The 24,360-nt window shown below is 48.1% G+C and overlaps 1 protein-coding gene across 3 annotated transcripts in view; it reads right to left on the bottom strand.

The window, feature by feature from the left end:
• Positions 1-24,360, bottom strand: part of PRKG1 (protein kinase cGMP-dependent 1) — a 412,591-nt gene that overhangs the window by 325,787 nt on the left and 62,444 nt on the right. The gene's annotated exons all lie outside the window — the stretch shown is intronic.

Here is a 24,360-nt window from a genome sequence, read left to right as displayed (position 1 = left end):
GGGAAGCTTTTTGCTCAGAGCTCACCTTTGTAGAGCTTCTAACTCTGTTTTAAGCCCTTGTGCAGTTCAAAGAGTAGGCAAGACTAAAACACACACTGAGCTCTGCTCAGGAATAGAGCCCCAGAGTGGTTTGGGTTGGAAAGGACCTTAAAATCACCTCCTTCCACCCCCTTTGGGCTGTCCCAAACACCTCCCATGTCCCAGGCTGCTCCAAGCCCCATCCAGCCTGGCCTTGGACACTTCCAGGGATCCAGGGCAGCCACAGCTTCCCTGTGCTGGGGCCTCTCCACGCTCACAGGGAAGAGTTTATTCTGTCTATAGAACCTGAATTTCCCCTCTGGCAGTCTGAAGCCATTCCCTGTGTCCTGGCACTCCAGTCCCTGTTGCAGGGTCCCTCTCCAGCTCCTTCATGCCCTGGAAGGAGCTGGGAGGTCTCCCCACACCCTTCTCAGAGCCCCAGCTCTCCCAGCCTGGCTCCAGAGGGAAGCTGCTCCTGTCCCCTCAGCAATCTCAGGACTTGCTCCAACAGTTCCATGCCCTCCTCACATTGAAATATCAGCAGAACTCATCTCCTGTGGCCTGGCCACGCATCCCGAGGTTCCAAACTGGCAGCTGAGACCCACAAAGCCTTCAGTGATACCAAAATGAGCATCATCAAGAGGCAGCAGTCCAAAGCTGTTCCTGGCACTCCTCCCTTCCCAGGGTTATGGATTGTTGGCAGCTCCTAGGCTCCCATCAAAGAACCAGAGGTAGGAAGCAGAACTTCCAGGATGAATATTTAATCCCTCAACCACCAGCCTGAAGCCCAAAGCCTTCAGCAAAGCTGCCTTTGGAGGCAAAGTGAAATTCTTGGTGCCAAGGCAAGGTGGAGGATCCTCCCTGAGTGCCAAAGCACCCCAGGCACAGGGCACTTCCTGAAAGGTGAAATGCTGGATAATGCCTTCAAATCCTAAATCCTGCAAGGGAGCAAATGGATCTCTTCATAACTCACTCCAGGGAGCAGAGCAGGAGAGGAAAGCTCCAACCTTTGGGTAAGATCTGGGGCTTGTTTGGGCTCCAGTGCCATTAATAGCTGATAACCCTGCATTAGCTGTTTGCTTTGGCTCTGGATAAAGCCCACTCTGGATGTTCCTTCAAGGGAATGTTAAATATAACTCCAGAGAGCTATTCTTGTCTCAGTAACTGGGAATAAGAGTAGGATTTAAAGTCTGGGACCGAGTAACATGAAGGCCTTTAAATACACTTGTGGATTTTCTTTACAAGGCTTCCCATTCCCACAACACACAGCTCATCTTCTGGATTTAGGGGAAATTTCTGAGCAGGATCTTCAGCGTGGCTGCTCCTGAAGAGCTGGATGGAAGAATGTTCATCACAAGAGTCCACCCAAATTTTTAACCAAAATGCCAATTTAAAAATACTCCTGAATAGCTGGATGGAAGAATGTTTCTTCACAAGAGTCCAGCCAAATTTTTACCCAAAATGCCAATTTAAAAAGAGGTTAAGCAACTTTACCCTGATCTAAACCTGTAAGCCAGGAAAATAGCTTCCGCATTTCCAGGTTTTCTTGCACTTCAATACAACTTAGAGTCGCAGAACCGAGTTGCTCTGCAGAGAATGTTGCTCAGACAGCTCCATTTAGGATTTCTAAATATATCAGTACACTGCTGTTCATTATATCATATTTTGGCATTCGACATTTAAAAAGAAAAATCATTTCAGCAAAAAAAAAAAAATTCAAATCCCCTTTCACCTACGCTGAAAATTGTTGTTGGTATAAAAATACTGTAGGCAAGAGTTGGTTAACTTGCATTTTAACATGTCTCACCCCACAGATCTTAATTTACCGCCCTTTTTTAGGCTCCTATTTTGCATCCTACAAAGCCCCAGGTTTAGATCCCAGAAATGTTGGCAGGCTCAGGCAGGAGAAGAAGTTGGTTCTTGCCAGCACAATTTGCCTCCTCCTGCACTCCCTGACAGCTCTGAGGAACTCCCACATGAGCTGCATTTTGAGAAACCACTACCAAGCCCTCAGAGCAGGATTAAGCAGCCCCTTGATTACCTGAAGCAAACAGCAGAAGCTTTGGGCAGCTAATGAGAGGGGAAAACACAAAAATCAGAGAAACATTTGTGTTGGAAAAGATCTCTAAGGCCATGGAGTGCCAGCTGTGCCCAGTGCCCACCTTGTCCCCAGCCCAGAGCCCTGAGTGCCACCTCCAGCCCTTGCTGGGACACCTGCAGGGCTGGGCACTGCAAAGCTCCCTGGGCAGCCCCTGCCAAGGCCTGAGCACCCTTTGCATGCAGGAATTCTTGCAGAACACGTGGCAAAGCCATGGTGAAGGGGGATGGGTGTCTCTAAGGCAGACTTCTGAGGGGCGTTACCCCGTGCATTTCACAGTTTCAGCGCTCACATCCAGCACAGCTGTGCTGGAGCCTTCTTGCACCTACAAAAATAGCAGAGAAAACACATGTCCCCATATGTCTACACACCCAGGAACCCAGAAACAACCCAAACTCCTCCAGAAGGAGCTCGGTGAGCAAGACAGAGTCACAGAGACCCAGACAACACATCCTGAAGGTCATGGTGATCTTGGAAAGAAGCATGGAGTTGAGAGGCAGGAGTCTCTCCATCCATCAAACCATTATCCATGAGGGCTTCCAGTCCTGGCAGTGACCCTGACTGGAGGCAGGGATGAGGAGTGGAGCTAAAGGCAGCTCCAAGAGTTGCCCCAAGTTTGCAGTGCCTTTGGAGGTGTGTGTGGCTCCCTGGGGATAAGTGAAGGTGTGGGCAGTGAGCTGCACCCACATTCCCTGGAGAAGGGAGTTACTGATGGCCACCACGGAGATGGCTTCACCCTGGTGCAACGGGCAGGAAATCTGCCAAGGGGATGATAACCTAATTTACATAGATGCAGAAATCCAATTAGAGATCCTCTGAGCAGAGACAGCTCACTCTGCTCTCCTGGATTAGAGGCTGAGAACACGTCAGGAGCTCCTCCAAGTGCACCGTGGGCCAGGAGAGATGGATGTGCTCTGCAGAAACACTTTGCTCCTCCCTGACAAACACATCCACAGGGAATGCTGTCACAGCCAGGGAAATACAGAGCTGCTCCAGTGAAAGTTCAGGAGGGGGATCCACAGGAATTGTGATGGATGGGGAGGGGAGAGCAGCGACAGAGATTTCACATCCCTCACTCTGATTCACCCAGGGCTGGTGATGGATGGGACTGTCACCAGGGAAGTTCCATCAGCTCTCTCCAGCCTGGAGAAGTCCCTGGCTGAAATGCCATGGGCGTGTGGCAGTGGAATGCAGACAGTGCTTGGAGCCTCAGTCTTCCAATAAATATCTCTGAGGATTTTAGGGAAAACTATTTCTTCCTACTTCACGAGTCAGCGGGAGGCCTGACATTTGCAGGCAGGCTTTGGGACATAAATATTTGCAAGATGTGTGGCATTACCCAAACAACTCCCCACTGACAAGCACCAAGGAGCAGCCAGTGGGGACAGAAGGGCACGATGTGCCTCCTCCCAGAAGGGTCACTCCAGGATACAGCCATGGGAGCACATCCTGCAGGCTCTGTCTAGCCTGCCAATAAACCAGATTAGAGCTGGACAAGCACCTTGGGGCCGGCAAGATGAACTCTGAGCAGCCACACAACTTGATAACGTTTAACTGGAGAAAGAGCAGCAGCAGGAAGCTCAGGAGGTGTCTCAGGAGGAAAAGCAGGGGGATGGGGCTGGGAGCAGGGCAGTGCTGCTGCTGCTGCCTTCCTTCTGCTCAAGGGCAGGTGGGGGAGAGGTTGGCACACTCAAAATATTATTTTCTCATTCCTATTTCTATAGCATGAGCATTGACTGTGACAATGCCACTGAGTTTTGAAGAATATGCCAACAACTGCTCTGCACAACTCCCTGACAGGAATGCAGGGAGCAACAGGGACAGGACAAGGGGAAAGGGCCTCAAGCTGGGCCAGGGGAGGCTCAGCTTGGACAGCAGCAGCAATTTCTGCATGCAAAGGGTGCTCAGGCCTTGGCAGGGGCTGCCCAGGGAGCTTTGCAGTGCCCAGCCCTGCAGGTGTCCCAGCAAGGGCTGGAGGTGGCACTCAGGGCTCTGGGCTGGGGTGATGCCTCAGGTGTAGCTTTTATATTTTTCACATTCTGTGCTGCTTTAGTGTGTGGGTCTGAGCTTCACATTAAGGGATGGTGAGCTCTCTTCACAGAGCAGGGAGACAAAACAATTCCTGCTCCAGCTGGGGACCAAGGACAAATGATCCAAATCTCAGGCCCAAGAGCACAAACAACGTGGGCTAAAGAGAGAAAACCAAGCAGGGTGGGACTGCATGGGCTAAAGCTGTAATTGGACAATGAACTCCAATATGCAAACGGAGCAGAACTGATCAAAGTGACAGACCCCATGACCAGGTGTCCATTTTATGCCCATTTTGGTTCACCTTGGGTGCAGCCCTGGCTGGGCTCTTGTGCTGCCCAAGGTGCATCCATGGAGATCCTTTTAATAAATCCCTGCTTTATTCTTTAACTCTGTCCAGCCTCTGCTCTAGGGCAGCCTTGCCAAGGCATCAGGGGACAAGGTGGGGATCAGGCACAGGGAGGACTCCATGACCCTGCAGATCTTTCCCAACCTTAATAACTCTGTGGCACTAAAACAAAACAGGGCTTTTGCTCAGAAATGCTCTTGCTCCTCCTGTTTTAGGAATTCCACTCAGAATCCCATGGTTGTGATGTTGCCTTTGGCTGTAACCAAAAAACTAACCCAAACTGTGAAGCAGGAGGACACAGCCCTCAGCACTGTCCTCACAGAGGGGAGATCCCACAGCCACAGAAGGGATGCCCAACACAGCAGGAATGAGAGCAGCACAAGGCAAACACCTCCAGAAAAACCCTCACCAAAAAAAAAAAAAAAAAAACCAAAAAAAAAACCAAAAAAAACCCCACAACACCAAAAAACACAACCCCAAGCATGGAAAGCTGCATTTATGAGGATTTTGGATCCTCATAAAATCTTGGATTGTGAAGAACAATCTGCAGGGGGTAATTAGTGGTGGGTTGGGGAGTCAGAGAAATTTCCCTAATTCCCTTAAGCCATGTGAGACCAACTCCAGGGATACCTGCAATCATCCAGCCACATGTAAGCACAAGACAGAGAGAACTTAAAGGAGATCTTTTGAAGAATAAGAGTGACAAATGTGCTAGGAGAAAGCAGGCACCAAATTCTGATGGAAGGCAAGGGAAAGATGAAGAGCTTTGAATTAGAAGGACTTTAGGAAACAGCCCTTTTCTTTGATCAAAGTAACTCTCTCCTCCAGAGGCACTGAATGTTTCCAGGAATTTCAGCCTGGAAAGACAGTGAAAGGGAAATGCCTTATTTGTGGCAAAAGGGAAGATATTTTTGAACAAGTAATAACCTCACATTTCATGGCAACACTTGTCCTCAGGGAACCCTGACAGGAATGGACATGCAGAGGTAAAACAAGAGTGCAGCAATACAAAAGGCGCTGCCCAAGGAAAGCTGAGGAGTAGCATGGAGACTGTGCAATCACAGAACCAGTTAGGCTGGAAAAGCCCTCCAGGATCATCCAGTGCCAGCTGTGCCCAGAGCTCACCTTGTCCCCAGCCCAGAGCCCTGAGTGCCTGTCACAGCTGAGACAGCCATGACACACAGAGCATCACCAAACAATTTCAGAGAACACCACCCACACAGAGCAACACCTCACCAGCTCAGAAGGCTTCAGGTATCTGCTCACACAGAGTAACATCCCATCACTTCAAAAGGCTGCCAGCAACTGCCCTTGCTGTGCCTCAGCCCAGCCTTTTCTCCCCTCGTGTTGATGCACTGCACCTGTGTGCCCTCTGCTCCTGTGTGATTGGTCAGTGCCCCTGGGCTCATTAAGGCTCATTAATTTCAATATCATTCACCTGCTTCTCACAGCTGCAGCTCGTTAGGGATGAGGCTCAGCCCCGCTCCCAATGCCCACAAACCCTGTGCCCACTGTGCCACCTCCAGCCCTTGCTGGGACACCTGCAGGGCTGGGCACTGCAAAGCTCCCTGGGCAGCCCCTGCTAAGGCCTGAGCACCCTTTGCATGCAGAAATTGCTGCTGCTGTCCAAGCTGAGCCTCCCCTGGCCCAGCTTGAGGCCCTTTGCCCTTGTCCTGTCCCTGTTCCCTGGCAGCACAGCCCGGCCCCCCCTGGCTGTCCCCTCCTGGCAGGGAGTTGTGCAGAGCCACAAGGGCCCCCTGAGCCTCCTTTGCTCCAGGCTCAGCCCCTTCCCAGCTCCCTCACAGGGTTCACACTCCAGACCCTGAGCAAGTTTTGGAGGTCACTCACTCTGTAAGCTCCTGGTGTTACAGCCTGGCAAACCAGAATCCCAGTGTGGGATCCACTGAGGTATTCCCAAGGGAAGGCTCTCCCCTTTACAAACAGGGCCATTCCAAGGGGAAACAGGAGCAGCACTTGTTTCTGAGGACAGCCAGGACAGGCATTAGGGCACACAGCTCTTCTGCCTTCCTCAGCAAGCCAGGAAAGCCCCAAAATGTACAGTTCAAATGTGCTGCCATGCTGCTGCCCAGGTCCTCAACAGAAAACCTTTGGTTCACAGGAAAGCTCCAAACAGGGCATCAGAGAGAAGAACCAACCTCATCTTGAGGCTGAGAACTGTGACAAAACAAGTAAGAGAGAGAAGGGCAGAGAATTAAGTTACCTTTATCTGCATCACATGAGCAGAAAACGAAGTTTGCTCCCATAATGTACTGCTGGGACTGCTCTCCTTCCCTTGCACTACTATCCTGCACTTAGCTCTCCCTTCTTCCACCTCCCTCGTGTCTCATCACCTTCCCACACCATCTCCCATCTCCAAAATGCTTGCTCCCATTGCAGCAACTCTGGCTTGTGTTCCTTTTTCATCTGAGTGCCTCATTTGACATTCCTAGTGCAGAGCACTGTGGATTTCTTTTTCCTTTCCCCTCACCATCCTCCCAAATGCTTTCTCCCCTCCTGCAGGTCCCTGCCCCTTGCTATTTCACTGCTCTCATGGGGCAGCTGAGCAAATAGCAGCCAAAACAAGAGAAAGCTGAGCCCCAGGCCAGGAGAAATACCCAGGTTGGAAAGGGGCTGCAAGGAGCCAGAAGGACCCCAAGGGTTTCATGTGGCAGAATGGAAAGGAGGAAGGAAATAGCAGATGTGCCTTGGATGAGATTTGGTAGAATATTGGAAGGAATTGTCCCCTGTGAGGGTGGGCAGGCCCTGGCACAGGGTGCCCAGAGCAGCTGGGGCTGCCCCTGGATCCCTGGGGCCAGGCTGGACACTGGGGCTGGGAGCAGCCTGGGACAGTGGAAGGTGTCCCTGCCATGGCAGGGGTGGCACTGGAAGGGATTTAAGATCTCTTCCAACCCAAACCATTCTGGGATTCTATGAATGGCTTTCAAAGTGTGAAAGTAAATTTAATTGCCCTGTGTGGACAAATACTATTCAATCTGCAGGATCTTCCCTTACACACACATCCTCCCTCCAATTAAGGATGCATATGGTTAAATAAAATTGCTTTTTCAGAGCTGTAAGAGTTGGAGTTGCTGTTGGAAGGTTGGGCTTGTTTTGCCTCTGCTATGCTTTTAAAAGTGAAACAGGACTTTGTGGGCTGACTTGAGGAGCTGAAATCCATGGAGGATTCCATTCAGCCATTTTCTCCTGAGTTATGAGTGGAAAGGGTGGCACTGGATGGGCTTTAAGGTCCCTTCCAGCCCAAACCCTTCTGTGATTCCATGACAATAAAGAAAAGAAATCCCACAAAAAAAGCAGACCAGGATATGAGTGCATCACAAGGAGACAGAAATGGTGTTTCTTCCAATACAGCACATGTGGGTTTCTAGGGAAACAGCTCCTTTCCTCTGTCCCAAATATTTCACAGGACTAGGAAAGAAACCTTGCTCACTGCTACAACTCTTCTTCATGTTCTGAGTCTGTTCCGTGCCCCACAGGCTGTGTTGAGGAAATATTTACATAAAGGAATACACAGAAAGAGCTAAAAAGGGATGGAGAAAACGTGCCTGCCAAGGAGCAGAGTTATTTCCGTGGAGGAAACAGGAACTACTGGAGGGAACTGAAATAATTCAAATCCAGTTTAATCCCAACAGGCCCAAAAAGTGTCATTTAAAATTTAAGTGCATTTTAAAGATAACAGTTACTTATTAAAGTCAAAAGAAGGCACGAGCTGTTTGCATAAATGCTAATATCCCATATATTCAGGTGATTGGAAAGATCAGCCCAAGCCTGTGTTAAACACTGAACAGTGAAATTAACTGGCACTGGAATTCTTGGAAAACACACCTTCCTTTAGTGAGTTTAAGAAAAAAAAAACAACATTCCAGCCTTTCAAGTCAGTGAGAAAACAGCACAATTTTGTGTCACTGTCATATTTTCTGGAAAAATCTCTTTGTCCAGGACTTTGCTCCTGGGAAGCTGAGAAGCCTCACAGAAAAATGAAAACAATAATTATCTGATTTGCTTCTCCTGTGTTTGGTGCTTTGGAATGTGGTTTGGACATTGTTTACCAACTGGTCATTGTTTGATTGGTTTCATGTGGATTGTTTTCACTCATTGGCCAATCAGTGCCAAGTTATGCCAAGAGTGGAAGGAGTCACAAGTTTTTCATTATTATCTTTTAGCCTTCTGTCTATATCCTTTCTCTATTCTTTACTATAGTATTCTTTAATACAATATAGATCATAAAATAATAAATTAGCCTTCTGAGAACATGGAGTCAGATTCATCATTTCCTCCCTTCGTCAGGGGTCCCAGAAAATACAACAACTTTGAGCATTCGTTTTTAAAATCTAAATGCAGCCTGTTCTCCCAAACAGCAGCAGCAGCCAGAGCTGAATGGAAAACTCAAACCCAAAGAAAAGCAGCCAAACTCTGGGTGGGTCATTGTTCATCCTGGGGCCTGCACTTCCACATCTTCTTTTGCAGCAGGTTTGAAAAGTCGTTCCTTTTCAATGGAATTCACTTTATCCTATTTCACCCACAAAGATCCACCTTATCTGAAATGAAACACCTCTGCTCGCCTAAGAAAGCCTCTCAGGCAGCTGTGATGCACAGGCAGATTTTGGAAAAGTATTTTAACTACAAGACAGTTTCTCTCCAGGAATGAGAACTTCTGGGATTCTCCATTGTGGAACAGGAAGAAGAGGAATTCACCTCTTCCAGCTAAGGGAACTGGGACATTCTCCTTGCTTGGACCCACTTTGTAATTCCAGGACACAGGGAATGGCTTCCCAGTGCCAGAGGGCAGGGCTGGATGGGATATTGGGAATGAGGAATTGTTCCCTGGCAGGGTGGGCAGGCCCTGGCACAGGGTGCCCAGAGCAGCTGGGGCTGCCCCTGGATCCCTGGCAGTGCCCAAGGCCAGGCTGGAGCAGCCTGGGACAGTGGAAGGTGTCCCTGCCATGGCAGGGGTGGCACTGGGTGGGATTTCAAGATCCCTTCCAACCCTAGGAATTCCATGATTTTCCCCATCTATTCCAAGAATAAAATTACCAGGTCTTGAATAATCTGTAGCCCCGGTGTCCTTTAGGTGCAATGGTTCCAAATGGGTGCTAAAAGCAGCATTAAGATTTCAATTCCCTTTGGTTTTCCCTCTCCAGCCTGAGATTACAGCAGCTGGCAGCTTTCACTTCCCACCACAGAACCACTGAGGCTGGAAAAGCTCTCTAAGACTGAGCCCAACCATCAGCCCCACACCACCACATTCACCCAATGTCCCCAGGTGCCACATCAACACCTTCTTCCTTGGACACCTCCAGGGATGGGGACTCCACCACCACATTCACCCAATGTCCCCAAGTGCCACATCCACACCATCCTTGGACACCTCCAGGGATGGGGACTCCACCACCACATTCACCCAATGTCCCCAGGTGCCACATCCACACCATCCTTGGACACATCCAGGGATGGGGACTCCACCACCACATTCACCCAATGTCCCCAGGTGCCACATCCACACCTTTTTCGTGGACACCTCCAGGGATGGGGACTCCACCACCCCCCCAGGCAGCCCCTTCCAATGCCTGAGGCCATTTCCATGGAGAAGTTTTTCCTTTATCCAATCTAAACCTCCCCTGGCACAGTTTGAGGCCAATTTCACAAGGTGCTCAACCATCCCAGCATTTCTTTCCTCCCAAACTGTAACTCTTGCAGGAGCCCTCAGGAATACAACATTTTCCACCTGCCAGTTGCATGGATCTGCTTTTCATTTTTTTCTGGCAGCCATCCCAAAAAGCTGCTGTATGTGAAGCTATTCTCTCCAAATCCTACTTGGACAATTTGCCTTCCTGCTCAAGGAATAAAATCTAACAATTCCTCTCTGTGCTGGTTAATAAATCTGCATGCTGCTTTCAGGGTTTTTTGGTTTTTTTTTTTGTTTTTGTTTTCCAATAGAGAGACAAGGCTGTTCTATTTATAAAGGTCAAGTAAATTGTGTGCAGTCTGTGGAGCCTTAGCATCTCTGTGTTATTAAAACAGAATATTTCATTTAAACAGCCCCTTTCAGAGAGAAAAAGAAATTTCTCCCACTAACATCTCTTCCTCCCTCCATTCTGAGTTAAGGCCTGTGCACAAGGAGGAAAACGCAAGTGTTTGTTTGTTCTTCACTTGAATTATAACAACTATTATTTTTTAAACACTCTACAACACTTTTACAGGTTGTTTGGATAAGGCACAGCCATAAATCCTGCTTGGCTGTCATGCCAGGAAAAAGCCTGGCAGAGAGAAAAGCTGCCAGGAACAGCAAAGGGGGTTGTGGCTGAGGGGGGGTTAAACAAGGTTTAAGAGGCTTAACCTGGACAAAAACGTTGCCTTGGGACACATCTCTGCCATGTTCCTGTCCTGGAATGATGTCCTGAGGGACTGGGACTTCCACATGAGGTCACACAAGGATTCCAGAGCTGCCAGTGCTCAAACCTTCCTCAGTTTTGTGATCAAACCACACTGGTTTAATCTTTATCCGCTTAACATCAATTGCAAATAAACAGGTTTTTAGTGGTCAGACTGGTGATTATGGCACAGCAAAATGGGGCACACTGCTTAAATCCAAGGTAGCAGCACCTGTGATGCTGCTGCCACTGCACAAAGCCCAGGCAGGCCCCCAGGAACACAGCAAACCCAGAAATCCCATCCAAGCCCATCCCAGTCATTCCCAGCTTGTGCCTTGCACAGCACAGGAGACATTCCTCAGCTGGATCTGCACAGGAACCTGAATTCCTGATGGCATTTTGTGTTTGGTGATCTCCACCATGGGCTGGTGGGTGGCTGAGAGCTGAGGGCCGTCCTGTGCCACAGAGCCAACGTCAAAGAGCACAGGCACAACCAAAAACTGAGCTGAGCAAGGGATGTCCCCAGGCTGGTTAGCATATTCTCCCCCAGAGCAGCTCAGAGAAGTCTGTAAAGGCAGGACAAAGAAGTGCCAGGCAGAATTACTCCCTGCAGGTGCTCCAAGTCCATTTTTCTGGACAGATATGCCCAGCACTGCCAGCTGGAAGCTCAGCAGCAGAAACCCCAAGTGACCTGCTCTGCCCCATGACAATCAAGCTGGGCTCCACAAAGCCTTTAGATTAACAAAAGAAAAACAAAACCAAAAAAACCCCACCTAAAGTTTCTAACCTGAGCTTTAACTATTTTAAACTCTCCATATCATTAGCACACTTCTAATAGATATAAACCCAATCTTTAAAGATTGCTGTGTGATGTAGTCTCAGGTTACTAGGAAAAGAAAGCCTTAAATAAACCTGTATTTAACCTATAGCTGCATTAATGTTTGTTCTTTAGGTGGAAATTTGAGGAAAGCTTTTCTGCCTGTGAAAATCAATGTTCCTGAAATGAGAACACTGGAATTTTAAGTGTCCTGTTTTTGTTAAAGACCCGTGCCTTGCTATTTAATCAGGAATGAAAAGTAATTTCTAATCACCAAGTGCCTGTGCTTATGAAGCAATTACAGTTAAGGCATTCTCTGGGATAGAAAAAACTCATCAGCACTAAAAGCCAGACAGATGAAAGCCTGCAGAGATGGGCAGAGCAAACCTTGTGCTGACCACAATTGGCTCCTCCTCAGGTCCAACACCCCAAACTCCCTAACTTGTTGTAAATTAGGAGGCAAAACCACATGAACAGCATAAGTACATCTGAAGAGGAGAAAATAAAGGAAAAAAATGAACTTCCTGCTGCTCTTTGGCCACCCCTAAGGCTGCAAGCAGCACTTCAAGCAGGCTGATGAAATCCTCCTCGTCAAAGGCAGCAGAGGAGTGTTGTGATCTGCACACTCCCTCTCCTAATCTGTTCTGGCAAGGCCATTACAGGAGCTGCTTCCTTTAAAAGAAGTCAAATTTATGCACACACCAAGAAAGGGCTAACTGTACAATCAGTCCCAAGAGCAGTGCCAGGAAAAGAGCCTGCAGCAAGGGGAAAATGGGATGCAAAATGCAGCATGGAAGGGAAGATGCTGGTTTTTCAGCTCCTGCTTTATAAAGGAGCAAAAAGGCCACAGTGGTCATAGAATTCCAGAAGGGGTTGGGGTTGGAAGGGACCCATTGGAGGGGTTCTATCCAATGCCTGGGCAAGGACAATCCCCTGGCATGGGCAGGGACACCTTCCACTGTCCCAGGCTGCTCCCAGCCCCAGAGTCCAGCCTGGCCTTGGGCACTGCCAGGGATGCAGGGCAGCCCCAGCTGCTCTGGGCACCCTGTGCCAGGGCCTGCCCACCCTGCCAGGGAACAATTCCTCATTCCCAATGTCCCATCCAGCCCTGCCCTCTGGCACTGGGAAGCCATTCCCTGTGTCCTGTCCCTCCATCCCTTGTCCAAAATCTCTCTCCATCTTTCCCATCAGCTCCTTCAGGTCACAGTTTGGTCACCCCAGAGCTTCTCCTCTCCAGGTGAGCAGCCCCAGCTGTGCCAGCCTTTCCTCCCAGCAGAGCTGCTCCATCCCTCTGCCCATCCTGGTGCCTGCCCTGGGCTCTGTGCAGCAGCTCCAGGTCCCTCCTGTGCTGGCCCCAGGGCTGGGGCAGCTCTGCAGGTGGGGTCTCACCTGAGCCCAGGGGCACAGGGGCAGAATCCCCCCCTGCCCTGCTGCCCACGCTGGGGCTCAGCCCAGGGCACGGGGGGGTTCTGGCTCCCAGCTCTCACCCCAGCACCCCCAGGGCCTTCCCCAGGGCTGCTCCAGCTGCTCATCCCCAGCCTGGATCCATCCCAGGGGTTGTCCTGACCCAGGGGCAGCACCAGCACCTGGCCTGGTTGAACCCTTGGGATTCCCAAGGGCTCCCATGGAAAAGAGTTTGGGGGTTCAGGGTTTTGTACCTGAGCCAGCCTGGGCAGACAGGGCTAAGGAAGGACAGAGGAGGGAACAAGGCTGGAGAAGGGCACTGTGTGCCCAGCACTCACCCTTCCCATGTCCAGCTGGGACAGGTGTCCCTCCCCTACCGCTCCCCATCGCTCTCCTTGCAGGGAACAGGAGCCACCAACAGCCAAGACATTTGCAGACAGCCCAAGAAGCAGTTTTGAGGGTGTGAGGGGGAGGGTCAAAAGCAGCAATCTGTTTATTTGGCACCTAAATATAGCCCAGTTAACTCAGCAAACATTTTCTCTCTACTACATTGCTATTTTGTCTGCGTGCACAGGCTGCAAGGAACCAGCTGCAGCATCACCAGTTGATTACATTCTCTGATGAGGAATTTGCTTTTGTTCCTCAGCAGAAATTTCTGCCACTACGTGCCTCTGACCACTCTCCTGGGTCTTGGCTATGAAAATTCAGTTTTCTGCTAAAGTCCCAGCACAAAGAAGGAGCTTTTCACCTCAGCCATGCCTGGCCAGGAATCAAGCCCCTGATAATCAAACAGGACACATCAGGTGGCTGCTCTTCCAGGCTGGCCACAGGCTGATGAATTGTTTCATTCTACACCAGGTTTATTAAGTTCTCTCATTCCACACCAGGTTAATTAATTCTTTCATTCCACACAACCCAGCTGCTGCTAAAAGAGAGGTTTCTCAACCAGCTGCATTCAGAGTGGAGCCTGCTGCTCAGAAAAGCCTTCCTGGACAGGAACCAAAAATAAGATGGGGCATTTTGAGGTTCTTGTTTAAAAAGCATTATAACCCTTCAGAGCATTTTCAGGGTTTTTTTGCTTTTTTGTTACTTTTTTTTTGTAATAAGACTGCACAGCTGGACACCTGTAGCATGTAGAGGAAAACTTTTTTCATTATGAAAATTAGAATGAAATCATAGAATTCCAGGAAAGTTTGGGTTGGAAGAGACCTTAAATCCCATCCCATTCCACCCCTGCCATGGCAGGGACACCTCCCACTGTCCCAGGCTGCTCCAGCCTGGCCTTGGGCACTGCCAGGGATCCAGGGGCAGCCCCAGCTGCTCTGGGCACCCTGTGCCAGGGCCTGCCCACCCTGCCAGGGAACAATTCCTCATTCCCAATGTCCCATCCAGCCCTGCCCTCTGGCACTGGGAGCCATTCCCTGTGTCCTGACCCTCCATCCCTTGTCTCCAGTCCCTCTCCAGCTATCTTGGAACCCCCTCAGGCCCTGGAAGGGCTTTAGGGTCTACCCAGAGCCTTCTTCTCCAGGCTAAATCCCCAACTCTCCCTGCCTTTCTCCCAGGAGAGGTTTCAAATGATCCATGACTGATTTTTTTTTTCCCCAGACTCACTTAAATCCCACCTTGCCTGAAGTTTTACCACACAGGCAGATCCCTGTCAATGCAGCATCTGATTTACTCTTCAGATGAGTCCACAAACAGACAATTGATTTAATTTCTAAAAGCCCTCCCTTCACAACAGATACTCCTTAAAAAGCACAGGCCAAGGGCAGAAGGAGAGATCTTGACTCTAAAATAAAGACCAAACCACCAAAATACACATCTACAATTCCTCTGCAGTGCTTTCACACTAATTTGCTGAGGTGGCTGCCTTTTATCTGCAATATTTGTATTGCAGCAAAGTGCACTTGAGTCGACAAAGCAATCCCACAGAAAATGGTGTCAAGGCACTGAGTGGCTGTGGCTGAGCAATCTCAGGCTCCCCAGCCCAAACTGATTTAAAAAAACCCAGCTTTTAAGCCTTCTGGAAACACTGAGCACAAGACAGGTTTAAAATGAGCAGATATGGGTGGAAGGAAAAAAATCCCGTTGTTGAGCAGAGAGATGGCCAGAGATGGGTCTGAAACATCAGCAAGGGATGCTCAGGGTCTGCATCCTGCACTCCTGCCCTGCCTGTCCCTCAGTGTCCAAGGGATTTGATGTCACCTGGTGGCTGCAGACACCTGGAATTTAGGGTGGGAAGGTTCCTCTCATCATTTTTCTGAGAAGCCACACAGAGAGAGCCAAGGCAGCTCTAAAGGAGCCACAGAGCAAACAACCTGGCAGCCAGGCAGCTTTTTTGTGCATCCTATTCTTCAGCAGAACTGATAAAAATTCCATTAAGAAGCTTGGAATAAGCATGGAATATTATCTCCCCATAATATATCATTCCTTCAGCATGAGCAAAAGCACAGAATATTTCAGCTGCTGACCAAGGAAATCAGGATAGGTAACAGAGCTCAAGGCTCCCCAGGAAGCACCTAAGCCTCAGAAAGCTCCTCCAGCATATATTAAAACTCCAAATCCCTGTGAAGATCCCATTCTGGGTACATTCCACAAGCATCCATACTTCCCACAAAGCTTCTGCTTTGCCCCAGTGCCCAGGGCAGCTGTCCCAAGTCACCCTTCCCAATCCTGCACCCTGCCAGCACAGCTTTGCTGAGCTTTACCATTTGGTTGCTACATATTCATGGATTTTCCACCAATAACAACTCTGCCACAATGCTCTGAATGTTGCTCAGCTGTATTTATTAAGCAGGAGCCTCCTTCAGAACCCTACAGCCAAAATGTTTGTGCCTAGCCAGCTTAAACAAATAATTTGACTCCAGCTTATAACACTTGCCCATCACAGAGCACAGCAAGAACCTTTTGTGTTGAAAAACATGAAAAAATATGTGGATATAGAGTAGGCCAGCCATTGAAAAAGTCCTTTATAACTCACAGCTGGAACTTCAGTCAAAACTAGGAGGGTGGAGAGCCACTGTGCTCCAGAGGTGACCTGTGACATGTCCCTGGCTCTGCCCCATTTCCAGCAGGTTTCCCATGTGTTTGGTTATTCTGTTTGCTGGGAATGTCTCAATGAAAGCAGGAGTGATGAATCTGACTCTGTGTTCTCAGAAGGCTCATTTATTACTTTATGATACTCTATTATATTAAAGAATACTATACTATACTAAAGAATACAGGAAAGATACTTATAGAAGGCTAAAAAAGATAATGATGGAAACTCGTGACTCTCTCCAGAGTCCCAACACAGCTTGGCCCTGGTTGGCCAAAGAGTCAAAACAACTCACAGCAGAATCCAATGGAACAATCACCTGTGGGTAAACAATCTCCAAACACATTCCACATGTGAGCACAACACAGGCGAAGCAAATGAGATAAGAATTGTTTTCCTTTTCTCTGAGGCTTCTCAGCTCCCCAGGAGAAAAATCCTGGGCAAATGGATTTTATCAGAGAATGTGAATGCCACATTTGGCCTCACCAAACAGCCTCAATCTCCATGGAAGCTTCTCCATCTGTACCTGCAAAGAGTGGGATAATTCTTAACCCAGATTTGTACATCCCAAGTGATGCTCTTAGCACAGCACCAGTGGGTTCCCATTTGAGTTCTTTTTGGCTTTCAAATTAAGAAACCATTTCAAAAGATTCCCAACACCTGTTTTGTCTGTGCAAGAGTAACAACACAAACCCAAAGAGCTGAGATTTGATTGATGACCTCCCTTTTGGAGCAGCTTTGCCTACCTTTGTGAGTGTGTGATTACACTCACACTCATCCTTGCACAAAGTCCAAAGGAGGAAAGCTTGGGGATTTATGAGGGAAGGGATCATTTGTTCTGAGCCATGGACAAGACAAGAAGCACCTGGCAGGATGGTTGAGGAGAAAATAACAGTGGTAAAGGTGAACAGAAGGTGAAGCAGGCAGAGGTTGGGTCTGTCACCCCACAGAGCCCGAGGTCACTTTTCCCAGTGCCAGATCCCAACAAACAGCCCTGGCACACAGAACACACCTGTGCTGGCAGTCACTGTGCTCAGGTGTCCCAGCTTGCTGGGAACCCTCCTGCAGGCACAGAAACAAAGCCAGCAGGTGAATGGAGGGAGATAAGATGGATATATAACAAAAACAATTTGAAAACAAAAGCTAGTCCTCCTTCTTCATAAATTTAAATAATATTATATAATTAAATTTTAAAATCCACATTATGAACCACAAATAATTAGCTACTAAATTAAAAATAAAAATAATTTAAATATCATTTTTTAAATAAACCATTTATCCTTAACAAACCTTATTAAAAATACAACTTCATTTTTAATTTATTAAAATAAAATACTATAAAACTCACAATCTATAAAACTATAACTATAGTTATATATAATAATATATATTCTAATAAAATATATAATATATAATAAATATATCATATATAATAAAATATATAATATATAATATAACTATAATAAAAGTCGGAACTAATAAACATCTAAATCCAAACAAAAAAAGAAACAAAAACAAACAAACAAAAAAACTCCACACAGTTTCCCTCCTGTGCCTTGCAGAGCTGGGCTTCCACCAGGAGAACAGAAGGCAATCATGGATCTGATGGGCAGGAGATGTTCTCCTTTTTCTGCAGTCACTGTCTGAACAGCAATGAACTGTGCAAGGAGGTGTAAGGAGCAACAACAGGTGTTACACACACACAACACACCCAGTACAACAGGAACTACACACACACACACACACAGTACAACAGGAATTACACACGCCCAGTACAACAGGTATTATAGACACACCCAGAAAAGGAGTCAAACACCCTCAATACAACAGGTATTACACACACACCCTCAATACAACAGGAATTACACACACACAGTACAACAGGCATTACACACACACAGTACAACAGGAATTACACACCCTCAATACAACAGGAATTGCACACACACAGTACAACAGGATTGCAGGCACACACAGTACACAGGCACACACACAGTCCCAGTACAACAGGTATTACACACACACACAGTACAACAGGCATTGCACACACCCCAGTACAACAGGATTACACACACACAGCAGTACAACAGGCATTACACACACACCCTCAATACCCAGGAATTACACCACACAGTACAAGAGGCATTACACACACACCCTCATTTTGGTTTGTAAGTATCTGCCCCATCTGGTCCTGTTCCAGACTCAGGCACAGCTGTGTACAGAGGCACTCACCATCACCCGTGTTCCAGGGATTTACCCCTGGATATTCCCCAGCAGGGACACCTGGCTGTTGTTTGTTCCTGCAGGCACCTGTAATAGGACAAGCAATGCAAACATGAGCCTCTGGCACTGGGGCAGGCATGGAGGTGCCCAGCACGGATTTAGCACAGTCCCTGCAGGAATGAACCTGGGACACTGGATTTACACAGCCCTGTGGAATGACCTGCTGCAGGAATGAACCTGCTCCAGACAGATTTACCCATGTACCTGCAGGAATGAACCTGCTCCAGCATGGATTTCCCACAGTTCCTGCAGGTGAACTGCTCAGGAATGGATTTACCACAGTGCTCCTGCAGGAATGGCCTGCTCCAGGATGAACCTGCTCAGCAGGATTGAACCTGCTCCAGGAATGACCCTGCTCCAGCAATGAACCTGCTCCAGCATGGATTTACCCACAGTCCCTGCAGGAATGAACCTGCTCCAGGAATGGATTTACCCACAGGCCCTGCAGGAATGAACTTGCTCCAGCAATGGATTTACCCACAGCCCCTGCAGCAATGAACCTGCTCCAGAATGGATTTGCCCACAGCCCCTCCAGGAATGAACCTGCTCCAGGAATGAACCTGCTCCAGCATGGATTTGCCCACAGCCCCTGCAGGAATGAACCTGCTCCAGCAATGAACCTGCTCCAGCATGGATTTGCCCACAGCCCCTGCAGTCCTGCTCCAGGAATGAACCTGCTCCAGCATGGATTTACCCACAGTCCCTGCAGGAATGAACCTGCTCCAGCATGGATTTACCCACAGCCCCTGCAGGAATGACCCTGCTCCAGGAATGAACCTGCTCCAGCATGGATTTACCCACAGCCCCTGCAGGAATGACCCTGCTCCAGGAATGAACCTGCTGCAATATGGGTCTTACCCTGCTGTGCCATGAGTTTATCCATGGCCTCATGCACAACTGCTGATGCCTCAAGGTGTTCCTGCTCCAGGATGTCTCCTTGGGCCCCAATCCCTTTGGAGGTGCAGACACTTTGAGATGCTCCTGCTGGAGGTGGAAGCCCAGCAGCACCACCCACCCACAGCCCAACTGGGATGGGGGAGACAATCAGAAGGGCAAAAGGGAAAAAACTCATGGGTTGATATGAAGGCAGTTCAACAGGTAAAGCAAAAGCCACAAGGAATTTATTCAGTGTTTTCCATGGGCAGGTGGGTGTTCAGCCATTCCCAGGAATGTGGGGCTCCATGCTCTGCCATCCTCCTTGGGCAGCTGGGATCAGCTGTCCTGGCTCTGTCCTCTCCCAGTTTCTTGTGTAGCCCCTGTCTGCTGGCTGGTGGGGCAGGTGAGGAGCAGAAAAGGCCTTGGCACACCAGAAAAGCTGGACTGGCAGGAAAATCCAGCCTCCTGTGGGATCTTGTGCTCCAGGCACTGGAGGTTCTCTGCCTCCAGATGCACACAGGCAACAAGGCTGATTTTTAACAGAGATGGGAAGTCTGGACCCTGCTGGAAGGGACAGCTGTGTAGAAAAAGAGCTTTGGGATTGTCAGGGAAGAGAATAAGCAGCATCCATGGGAAGAGGGAAAAATCTTGGGCAGAAGGAGGAGCAGGAACAAGACACCCAGGGAAGTAACAAAGGGCTCAGAAGAAGAAGGAGAAGAGGATGGTGCTCCACACCACAGAGCACAGGAGCTGCTGAAGGATGTTCATCTCCTCCAGCTGACCATGCCCACCCTTAAGCTTCACACAACCTTTACTGACTTGGGCAATACTGCAATGTCAAGGCAAAGAGCTGGAGGCTAACTGCATTTCCAGGATGCCTGATCTTCCATTTCACCTGCAGGAATTTCTCAGCAGTTCCAGAGGCAGATTTTGGAAGTCTCAATAGCTGAAGCCTATGGTTTCCAACAAGCCTTAAAGTACAGCTGAATGGCACCATTTGCATCACATTTGCTTTATCTACACCTTCCTCAAGTGCTTGGCCACTGCCCTGATGTGCTGCTGGCAGTCCCAGGGCCATTGATTTCCTCTATTCACCAGAAATATCACCCACCAAGAAGGTTATTTTCCTCATTTAGCCTGTGGACTCCAAGAGCAGTAATGAATTCCCCTCAGCCTCCGGATCTGTGCACACAATTGACATCAAATAGGCAGTTTAAATCCTAACAAGCACTGACACATCCCAGGGACCCACTTCCACTGGGGGCAGGGAACACTGGCTCTGCATTTCCATCTCACCCATGTTATTTACTCCTGAATCTCAATGATACTCTGTGGTCACAGAAGCCAACAGCATTTTCACATTTGCATTTGAAGGGACCTTAAAAATGACCTCCTTCATGGGCAGTGACACCTTCCACTAGACCAGGATGCCTTCCCACAGTCCTGCTGGGTCTGTACAAAATTGCCTCCTATATTAAAGCCTGTTTTCCCTCCTAATAAAAGTGTATTTTCATGAATGCAATACTCCCCTACACGTGCTAAATACACGAGTGCACATACATGTCATTATGCATATATATATATATATATTTCTATTCACATCCAACACAAAGTATGTGCACTTACAAGACTGTAATTCAAATTTTCTATCAAGCCAGGCAGCTCCATTATGATTTCTCCTCTTTGATCACCTCACCCACAGCCACCACCTCAGAGAACATTAAGTAAGTGAACAAAACAAGCTGGCCTGGGCTGGGTAGTTTCTAGATCCATGTCAAGCCCAAGTCACAGAGCAGCTGTGCAGCTTTCCTGACACAGCTGGGGTGTTTGACAGGAAACACCTCCAATAAATGTGCTCACAAACCGAATCAAAGAAGGGAATTTGGGGGAAGAAGCACTGCTCCAGGCAGGAACTGTTGCAGCCTGACAAGGAGCTTTTTTTCACTGATACCCTACTTCAGGTTTGCTCCTAATGAACAAGCCCCAAACACAGCCCAAAGACCCCAGCCTTCAGAAAGTCTGACAGCCCATTTTCGACTTGGAAAGCAGGCACTGGTGTTGAAGTTTGGCTCTCCCTGCTCAGGCTCTGGTTTCCAAGGAAACCAGTGGCAGCGAGAGCCTTGCACAACGCCGGTCCTGTGCTCCTGCTCGGTCCTGTGCTCCTGCTCGGAGCAGGCTGTGCTGGAGCTTCCCCTGACACCAGCCCTGCCAGGAGGGGCTTTAGCAGCGTTTCCAGAGCGCCTGGATGCAATTCCAGGCATTCAGGATGTCAGGATACACACAACATACCTGACTGACTGCACACTTCGACCAAACCACTTTCTGTACCTGCTGAGAGGAGAAAGGCATTATTGTCATGGTTCAGGCTCCAACGTAGCAACAAATACTTTTGTTTTTTCCTGTTCTCTCTGCCCTTCAAAACAAAGACCAGCCACACAAAACACAAATGTCAGGCACTCCTCTGCCTGCATGTACCCGCTAGAAACGGCAGAGCAGCAGATGAAAAACATTTACAGAAATATTTAGACTTGATCCTGATGCAAAGGCAAGGATTTAAAAGCCAAAAGCAAAGACCAGCAGCACGGGCAGCAAGGACTATCACTAATGGCAGTGAATCCAGCTCCAGCTCAGCTTTTCTGAACCCCTTCCCTCAGGAAGATGTTTGTATTCAGTAACTCTGATCATCCTACAGCCTCTAGCTCGAGCAGGATAACCACAGAAACTGATATGTAACAATTCACTGTATCCTTTTTAACTCTCGAAAGAAACAAATTTTCCCCTAAACTCCTATTTTCCATCTGGTGCTCAGCAAGTTCAGGACTCACAGAGTCCCCTCTCCTTCCAGAGGCAGCTGGCCAGGCTAAATTCCATGCTATGTCCATTTCTGTTCAGTTTCACAACTCTGACCCAGCTTTTTTATTATTATTGTTCATTTCAAAAACGTAAGACACATCCTGTGTTTAGGAATGCTGAAGGGGGATGCTGAAGTTCAGGAATGCTTTCACAGAGTCTGGAGAGAAGGAATTCATGTCCGTGGCCTGGGGACCTCATTTTGTGTTGAAGCACTTTAAAACTCTCCACCTACAGCATTCATACAGCTAAGGATGAATGTAACACAGCTCAAACAAGTATAAGTAATTATTCCAGTAGTACAGATAAAAGGAAAAAAAAAAAGTTAATTCTGCAGAAAATGAAATTATGGAGCTGTAGTAAAATTTAAAAAAGAGTCTCTATGTTAATTACCAGCTGTTAGTGTGCTCGGAGCTACTGTACTTGCTGAACAGTGTTGTTTTGCATATAACCACCAAGAAAATGTCATTGTAGTTTCTGAAAAGAGCTACTTTGCTTTAAAACACAGTTTACTGACACCACACTGCTAAAATTAATCTCCAAAAGCAGCAGAAAAACCCAGGGAAGTCTGTGTTGCTTGTTGAACAGAACTAAGAATAAGTGACATTGCAGCGATGTTTTATCTTGCAATTAAACTCATCTCAGCAAGAACCAGACAGAAGATGACAAAACAACTACGTGGCTTTAATAGCTTTATTGGGAGATTTGTTTTTTACCTTCCTTTGAGTCAAACCCCTCTGCAGCTTACACTCAGCACAGACATCACCAGCCTGAACAAACGTGTTGAAAGATGACCCAAAACACTGCTTCGACAGAGAAAAATCATAATTCTGTGCTTAACAGCCTAACACCACACAGCCACCCCTTACTACCGTGAGTAACCCAAACCTCAGAGTGGTGTAATGTATTACACAAGGAGCTGAGCTGTCACAGTGTCCCCTTGTCACTTCCCAAGGCACTAGAGCGTGAGTCACACGAGTGCACAGAGGGGAGCCCCATCAGTGCCACCACTGCCGAGCCAGACCTGTCACAACACGGGGAAATCACGCTCGGCTGCCTGGCTCCAGCACTGCCCTTCCTGTGCTCACAGCTCTGCCAGGGAGAGCTTCATCCTTCACAGCACAGCACCAGGGATCCTCCCCAGCCTGTGCCATCAAATCCTGACCCCAAACCCTGACCCTTCAAATGCACCGAAAAACCCCACTGGCATTAATGGATTTTTGTCCATCGAACATCAGCTTAAACCACGTTCAGATGGATTTGACATTAAAGCAACCACAGCATTTAACAGCTCCCACAACAAATGATAAATGCAGTTCAATTAATTGCTCGCTGGACGTGTCAGAGTGGATTGACACCAAAATAAAAAAATAAAGGTTGCACCACTTACATCCATCTCTGCTGACTGCTTGGGCAAGATGCTTCACCAGACAGTGACAGGACTCAAGAGGCCAGCGCCATCCCAGCTCCTGCCCCACATTCCAGCAAACCATCCCTGCAGGAGCATGCCTCAGTTCCTCCCCCATCACCTCCACCACCAGTTCCCAGTGGTTCACCATGGACCAACCACCCCCAAATTCCTGTAGTGAGGGGAGAGGGGTTTGGGTCGTTTCAGGGGTTTTTAGATGAAACTGCAGCATACATAGCACTGATAAACACCAGAAGAGCATTTCACGCCAACACCTAAATACAAAGTGCTTTTGAAGTATTTCTGGGGATTTTATGACTATTATGATCACTTAAAAGACGCCTCTAGCCCCCAGAGAATGTGCACATTCGCCTTCAAAGAACCAATCTGGCTGTTGCAGAGATTTTGTTAAACCTCTTGTATGGATGTTGTATTTTCCCTAAGGCTATGCAACCAAGTATTTTCTATTTCTTAAACAGACCTCTTAAATACAACTCCCAGGCTGCTCCTCCCTGAAACGAGTCTCTGGGATTTTGGCAGATTCCCCAAAAGTCTGCTAACTGCCCAAACCAAGTTATTTTTCCTTTTACTCAACATTTCTTACAAATGACACAGCACTTTGCTGCTGTCTCTGTTAACAGCAGAGCTTGTACCACCTCAGCCAAGAGATCAGGCCCTTCACACTCCCGAGCTCCATGCTTTATTCTGTGTTCTACTTCTAAGTTGCTTTTTTTTTTTCTCCCTTCTGGAAAAGAAAACACGCTGATTACACAGCCTTCCAAAAAGGCAAACAGCTGTTG

Source organism: Molothrus ater, chromosome 8 (assembly GCF_012460135.2).
Source record: "Molothrus ater isolate BHLD 08-10-18 breed brown headed cowbird chromosome 8, BPBGC_Mater_1.1, whole genome shotgun sequence".
NCBI lineage: Eukaryota > Metazoa > Chordata > Aves > Passeriformes > Icteridae > Molothrus > Molothrus ater.
This window is presented reverse-complemented; position numbering and strand designations above follow the sequence as displayed.